Source organism: Triticum urartu, chromosome 7A, assembly GCF_056163025.1.
Source record: "Triticum urartu cultivar PI428250 chromosome 7A, HENAU_Tu73, whole genome shotgun sequence".
NCBI lineage: Eukaryota > Viridiplantae > Streptophyta > Magnoliopsida > Poales > Poaceae > Triticum > Triticum urartu.
This window is the reverse complement of record NC_141879.1, coordinates 584,038,706-584,046,645: the sequence shown is the minus strand read 5'-3', so window position 1 is coordinate 584,046,645 and position 7,940 is coordinate 584,038,706. Positions and strand designations below refer to the sequence as shown.

The 7,940-nt window shown below is 43.4% G+C and overlaps 1 long non-coding RNA gene across 1 annotated transcript; it reads left to right on the top strand.

The window, feature by feature from the left end:
- The first annotated feature begins 5,357 nt into the window (after nt 1-5,357).
- LOC147960531 (uncharacterized) lies at nt 5,358-6,697 on the top strand. The gene is made up of 2 exons (XR_015611785.1): nt 5,358-6,264; nt 6,485-6,697. It is a non-coding gene; the product is annotated as an uncharacterized LOC147960531 (long non-coding RNA).
- Nucleotides 6,698-7,940: the final 1,243 nt, after the last annotated feature.

Here is a 7,940-nt window from a genome sequence, read left to right as displayed (position 1 = left end):
ATCGGGGAAAACCTAAGATTTTTATAAACATCAAACAACTTCATTTTTTTAATTTTAACTTTTTGGTGTTATTCATTAGTATAGGGAAAATTCCTAGTTATGTAATAAACATCGAACCGCTCAGTTATTTAAATTTGAACTTCCAGACCTTAAAAAAACAAGGCTAATCCGTGTTTACAAACTTTTTAAACTGCTTCGTTTTTTTAATTTAACCTTGTTTGTTCTGGAATAAACATTTTGAACTTCTATGTTTTTTATTTGAACTTCTCCATTTTTTTAGTAAAATGTACAAACACCATTTTTTATAAATTTTCAAACTGCTGCATTTTTAGTTATTGAACTTCTTGGTTTATTCTATAGTAACTGAGAAAATTACAGGTTTGTAGCAAACATTGAACCGCCCTATTATTTAAATTTGAACTTCAAGGTATTTTTTCAGAAGTGGTTAAACTTTCAAAATAAAGTTATATTTTCCACCATTTCTATGAACTTACTATGTTATATCTTATGCAGTTTTATTTGTTGTCTCGCGACATTTTTTTGCTGTCGGTGAAATGGCCTAGGCAGTCATTTTTTTCATTCATGAATTTCTTCAGTATGTGGTACACGCGAACTTATGAATTTCTGAAACATTAATTTCGCATGCTATTATAATTCAAGAAAATTACACACAACACACATACACTTCGTGTGCTAGATGCATTTTACTCAAATACAAGTGCACACATTTGAAGGAGCATAAAGTTCTCACACATAGTTAAAAAAAGTGTGAATTTTTTCCACAACAAATGTTGGACATTTTGGTAGGCGAACATGTACAGTTTTTCCATTCGTTTGCACGTTGAACAATGTCATGTTTAGAAACTGAACTTCTCTTTTTCTTTTCTTCTAATAACAATTCAACACTATAAAGGAAACATCCTCACATCAAAGAATGAACATACTGTTTTGCAATGAAGGTGTGCATTTAAAAAAAACACACATATACAATACACACTTTGACCTTCTGCAACACAACATCTTGACCTTCGCAAAAACAAATATTTTAAGCCAAATAAATCACCCATTAGTACAAGCACAACAGAATTACAGTTGCATTTAAAAAAAATTGGGGGAAGCTACTAGCTTCCCCAACTACAAATATTTTGATACAGAGGTAGTATTTTCGAAATTGCCTGACTGACAAGTGTGAGGGCGTGCCTACACGCTGCTCACACAATCGGGACCTGGGATACTCCCAAGTATTTGTCTCGTGGCTAGTCGGGACCTAGGATACTCCCAAGCAGGAGTCCCTTCCCATAGGCTCTAGCTGGTAGATAAGTTCTACAGAACCACCATTTGGACAGACAAAAGCAGCCGATGGAGCGATGCCAAATGCAGCCCGCACACTGCGAGAATGACAAATGTACGTACGAGAGCACACTTTCCTGAAAACTTCAAACTTGCAAAGCTCAAAGTCTACACCCGTACCTCTCGGGCCACCCCGGAGTGTGGCTCCATCCTCGTACCAGCAGGAGAGAAAACGAAGACGGCGCCGTCTACCTCAGCTTCACCAGCAGCTCCTCCATGGCCGGGCTACCGGTCTGCTTGCGGTTGGCGGCTTCGAGTGTGTCCTGCACGAGCAGCAATTCTGTCTTGAGGGCATTGACGTTGGACCTAAGTTGTTGCTGGCAACCCAAGCCTCCAATACGCCATCGGCAACGGGAGCCAGCGCCTTGCCCACCACCCATTGCGCGGCGCTCAGGAGCGCATCCATCCTCTTGAGTCCTCAGCGCAGCGGTGTATCAAGGATCGGTGATGGGAAGACCTGCAGGAATCAAGAGGTATTCTTTCCTTAACGCACACCAATTGCATAGCAGTACATAATAATATAGAGAAAAATAATTACTTGTAAGTTGTTGCTAGCAACCAGCAGTAGAGGAATTAATATGTACTCGTGAGGATGTCCCCTGCCTGCCTGAGAGTTTGGGGTGCTGAGGACGATATATATATATATATATATATATATATATATATATATATATATATATAGGTAAATTGTGTGGGGCACCTAGGTGCCTGGGCGCCTAGACCCATTACGGCAAGTCATATCCATTAGTGCATGCCATACAATCCACGTGATAATAGCTTTTCATATTCTGTTTGCATGCATTATTACCATAATGGTCTACGATTGCTTTTCAAAAAAATGTATTCTATTTATTTGCTACCAATAGTTCCTTTCCAAAACAAAATTGTATGGTGTCTCTTCTATACTAATGCATGCTAGTGTCGGTTCTACAAAAAAGATGGTGTGTTTACGTATATACACAAGATATATTTAATTTCAAGGTATTTGAACTTTTAAGAAAAATTAAGGTCGGTCTGAAATTTTTAACGACTAATTTATCTATATAATTTAATGTGACCAAATAATATATATGCAGTACAAGCCTTTCCTACTATTTCAATGGTCAACCAAAATATAATACGTCGTCCTAGTTTTTTTCGAGGATATGCCAAAGGCATACCATAGCTTTATAGAAGAGAGAAACATATATACAAGAGAGATTACACGGTCGGTACAAGGCCCAAACTGATCCCTCTACCAAACCCTTCACTCATCCAAACTCTAGCCTACTACTCACTCCACGTAGAAACTTTTAGGTATGTAGAAAGCATGTGCGTACCGAGAACCAATAGTTTTGCTCGTACATATACCTAAGATTTTGTACCCATATACTTTTTTTAATAAGGTGAATCATGTTGTATAATTGTTACTCAACAGGTATTGGGTGCCTGTATTTTGGGCGTTGTTATATATACACATCAAATGTATGATACCTGATATATCGTATGACTAATGTATGATACCCCATATATCATATGACTAATGTATGATACCCATGGTTTCATATACCCAACGATGATAAGAGTACAACAGACCTCCTATTCGGTATATGTAGGGTATACCCATGGTATCATATACCCAATGTACTGTATCCCTAATGTCCACAAAAAATATGTATACTCATTGGGTATATCTATATACCTATTGAGTATAGCAATGGTATCTATAACCAATGGGTATTCTTGTGTATTTTTTAAATGATTTAATTTTCAAGTTATCTAACATTTAAGAAAATTAAGGTTGGGTTGCACTTTCTGACAATTAATTTCCCTATACAAATTAACGTGGACAAATAATATAATTTGTCATCCTAGTTATTTTTTTGTGTTTTAGGTTTGTACAGAACATGTTGATGCCGACGGCCAATTTTTTCATTCGTACATATACCTAAGATATCGTATCCATATACTTTTTTTAGTACACTTATATTCCTTGGAGATGTGCACAAAGCTAATGTACTTTTGCATGGGGATATACCAGAAAATGACAGACCCTTTGTTGATACATGTATACTCGTTCGAGACATACCTGTAAATGATACTGGAGACATACACAAAAAAAATGTATACCCCAAGAATATAAATAAATGTGACATACTCGGAAATTATATACCCAAAATCCATATACTCGCATGTGATGTACCCCAGATTAAGTACCAACTATCGGTCATCAAAGGTTGGTATATACCCAAAACATTAGTACGTGCATTTATATAATATGCACAAGGACGCACATGCATGCCGCATAAATATACTAAGTTTGTACGTATATACCTTCATAGGAGTTTCCGTTATACGTCCAATGAAATAAATTAAGAAATTGCATTTATCACTTTCCTATTCAACGAATGTTATTAATACACCTAAATCATACATTTATTGGTACTTGCCAATTACTTCAATAAAGCATATATGGAAGCTGCTTAATATGCTCGCACCCATTACTATCTACATGCATCTGTCTAAGATCCGACAGTCACGAGGTAAGGAGCCTGGGCACCTAAGTGTCCCAAACTGTTGTCCTATATATATATATATATATATATATATATATATATATATATATATATATATACCGAGAAAGATGTGTATGCTTTGGCTAGTTTGGATTGGAGCCAACACAAGCTGCGTACTTTACTTTACTTTGATGACACTCTCTCTTTTTCTCTCCCTCTCTATCTATCTCTACATTGGGCTACCAAAGGATCTGATTCTGATGAATGACACCCCGGAGTGTTGCAGGTTTAGGCAACCATCTCTGAATGTAATGAAAAATACATCTCTGAACTATATCCCTCAAAACATGTTGTGTGATCTGCTGCTGCAAAATTTGGACGCTGTACTTCAACCATCCATGAATTAACCTCACCAACACAAAAAATTTGCACTTCCCAAACACAAAACATAGAAACAAGATACATGAATCAGCAACACGAAAATTAAATCCATGTTGATAGGAGTCTGTGTTATGAACGCTAAATCTTCTCTGTACGCTAAATCTGAACTTCAAGAAAAACAATAAAAATGGTGCTGGTGAGGTCGGCGGTAACAGAGGAGCCTGCCGCCGGTGTTTTTCCAGCAACGCCAGGGAGAGGGAAGGCATCCCCGCGGTGGAAGAAGGCAGCGGCACACGGAGGTGAAGCGGCCGCGCTGGGATGGCCGGATGGGGGACGGTGGCGCGCGGGGGCAGGCTGCGGCGCGCGGGAGGTAGGGTGGCAGTGTGCAGAGGCAGGAGGCGAGCGCGTGGGAGGCTGGGCGCGGTGGCGGGGAAAGCTGGGGACCACAACGCCGACGATGAGGGCAGGTGGCGGCGGCGGTGGGATCTTGGGGCGGCAGTGTCTCCGGTTGGGGCGTGGCGGGGCAGCGGCGGTCGCGCCTTTTGTTGGGGGGTTGGGGGCGGCGGCGCCGCCGGTTGGGGACGGGGCGGCGGGCGCGTTGCCATTGGGGACGGGAGGTGCGAGAGGTGGGGGATCGGGGATGGTGGGGATTGAGGGAGGGTGGGCTTTTTTCTGTCACTACTCGGTTCAGGAGTTCGGGAACAAGTCCATCGGGCCTATACAGGGGGTCGTGATCCGAATAACTATTCTGATTCTGCGATCAAAATAATGTTACTCTATATATATATATATGTATATATATATATATATCGGAAATAATTTGCTATCCATGGTGATAACTATGCACGACTCCGAGTTTTATCTTTAATTATTTTGATAAATTATTTTGGACTATAAAAATAACTCTATAATGAAAATATTATGACTTTGGACCAACTGGGCAAGCAAACGGGCATTTATGCTAAAAAGGCAAACAAAAAGACGGTCTATTCTAACAACATTCCTTAATACCTTATTCTAACGACACCGGCCTTATTCTAACAACAACCACCCGAACACAAAAAAGCAAAACAAACGAACTGCACGCAGCGAACGGAAAAAAGAACCCGCCCACCCCCACCATACCTTCTTCCACACCCACCCCCACCCATCCCAGCTTTCTTCCCCTGTGGGTTCCTCCCAAATCAGCACCCCAAGCCCTGGCGCGCAACTGCCCTTTCCCACCTCTCCGTCGATCTGGCCCGCCGCCGCGCGCTGGCCGGCCACCTACCTACTTCCTTCTCCTGCGACGCCAGCCACCTCTTTCCTTAGTTTTCCTGCGACGCAGGCCGCCGCGGCCTCCCACGTCCCACGCGCAACCCCATCCTCACGCCGGCTCGGCTACCAGCAGCAGCCCCTGCCATCCCGACGATGGCCGGCTACCCCCACCGCCCTCGCATCTCCCCGCCCCGGATCCAGCCCCCCACCGCTGGATCCAGCCCCATCTGCTGCAGGTTCACTAGCCCAGTCGGCTGGGTCCAGCTAGCCATGGCTTCCCCCGATACGCCACCGATGGATCCAATAGTTATCTCCCCCAGCCACGGTGGCCTCCTCCTTCTGGCACGGATCCAGCGTGCCCTCTCCTCTGAGAATCATGGCGCTGGGACGCATCATGCCCTTTTCCTTCTGCTCTATTCAAGGCGAGTATGGGCTCTACCGCCACCCTGCCACTCCCTCCCCGCCATTCAAGCCAAATCGGGCGCTTAGGGCTCGGATCCGGCCTCCTTCCTTCCCATTGATCTGGCGGGCATGGCCTGCTCCTCGGCTGGCAGTGCACCCCAACATCAAGCGAATCCAGGGGTGGCAGTGGTCCGACGGCCTCCTCTCCTCGCCCACCTCCTGCTCACCCTGCCATGCCCGCGCGATCCTAGGCTCACGGCGGAGCTTTCTTCTTGCTAGCATCGAGGGGCTGCTACCATGACCTTTGTGCAGTTCCCCTCCTCCTACCATGTAGTGCACGAGATGTGCCGCCTCGCGTCGACCGGTCCCAGCCTCCCAGGTGAGTCCCCCACTATTTCATTTCCTCCGCCATGGAGCACTACCTACAAAAAGCTAGGGAGCCACGCGAGGTAAGAGTAGCTCGTCAGGCACGTTTCGAAGCTTTTCGGTGGCGCAGCGTGCTGTTCACTACTTCACTCGCTTGGGAGAGCGGTTTTGGCGGGCACATTGTGTGCAGTGCGTTGGCATCTCTTGAAGTGTGGACATGTTTGTTTGTGCAGTGCACCCTCTGCAGTTTGTGGTGTGTGCCGGTGCAGTGCAGCAGGCGCATCCTTGCAGACCGCCAAGACTCTATTTGTTTGTGTATGTGATAAAAATGCATGCAGAGACTCTATTTGTTTGTGTATGTGAAAAATGCATGCAGAGCTGATGTGCCACAGTTCATCTTGTGTTGTTTTTAATGACAGAGAACATCAGAAAAACTGAACTCTGTATGTTCCCAATGTTGTTCGACGGTCATGTTCCTCGCAGTGCATTTGACACTTCATTTTCGATGCGGTACAGCTGGGTGTGCAGTCCACCAGCGAGGGTGCTTTGCAGTACGGTGGCGCGATGCTCACGGTCTTAAATAAATTTGTCCGAAGAGAGACAAACAATGTAGTTCACTCCATTTGTGTAGCAGCTCATTACCCCTCTATATGAAGTGCTCATTACCCATATGTATGAAGTGCAATTTGTGTTGTGTGTCTCAAAATTCAGTCGACTACGTCAACACTTGAAGTGCATTTGGTTCTCGAATGTGGTTCACTCTTGAGAGTGATGCTGTTCACTTGCCCCCAACATGAAAATGCAAAAAAATAGCGAAACAACAAGATGGTAATGCGGTACACTTTGATATATATATCGCAGCTCACTTGCCCTTGTCTTTGTGGTCCACTCTCGTTCATAAAAGAAAGTTGAAAAAAGACAACAAAAACTCATATAAGAAAAATTACGTCCGACAAAAGAAATTATGCAGCTTGCTTGCCCGCCCGATGCAGTGTGGTTTTCATTCTGAAGCAGTGCGGTCGGTTGTATGATGTTGTTCATCCCGTAAGTGCAAAATTGTTACGGAAGCAAAAAAAAGTAGTGCGGTTCACTTCTTCATAGTGCTGTGGCTCATTTACACCCGATGTGAAGTCCACTCTACTTTCTCGTCCTTGAAAAAAAATTACGTTTGAATAAAAGAAACCACGCAGTTCTCTTACCCGTTCGATGCAGTGCGGTTTTTCATCCGATGCAGTGTGGTTTTTAGTTGGATGAAGTACCCACGTCGATTTGGGTGTCGCGAAAAACAGAGTGTCCACATTTCGGTAAATTCAAAATTCCTCTTAAATCGTAAAAAATTAGAGAGAGTGTTTTGCATGAAAAAGTTGCACCTCGTCGATATGTTTCCAACGGCATATAATTTGAATCATTCCGACTAGCGGTTTGTAAATTTTTTATGAAAAACGACTGCTGTCACTCATCGTCCGCCGCACCATTTTCGAAATTAACTTACAACCGTAAGGAATCTCAAAACCATTTCTACATATGAAAGTTTCTCCTTGTCCACAGCTTTCCAATGACGTATTACACGCCTCGTTTCGACAAACGCTTCAAAAACTAGAGCGAAAACAATACAGAAAATTGCAAAAATTTCAAAAAAATGTAATTCCGTGATTTAGTAAATTTGAAACTGCTCTTAAACTGTAACGA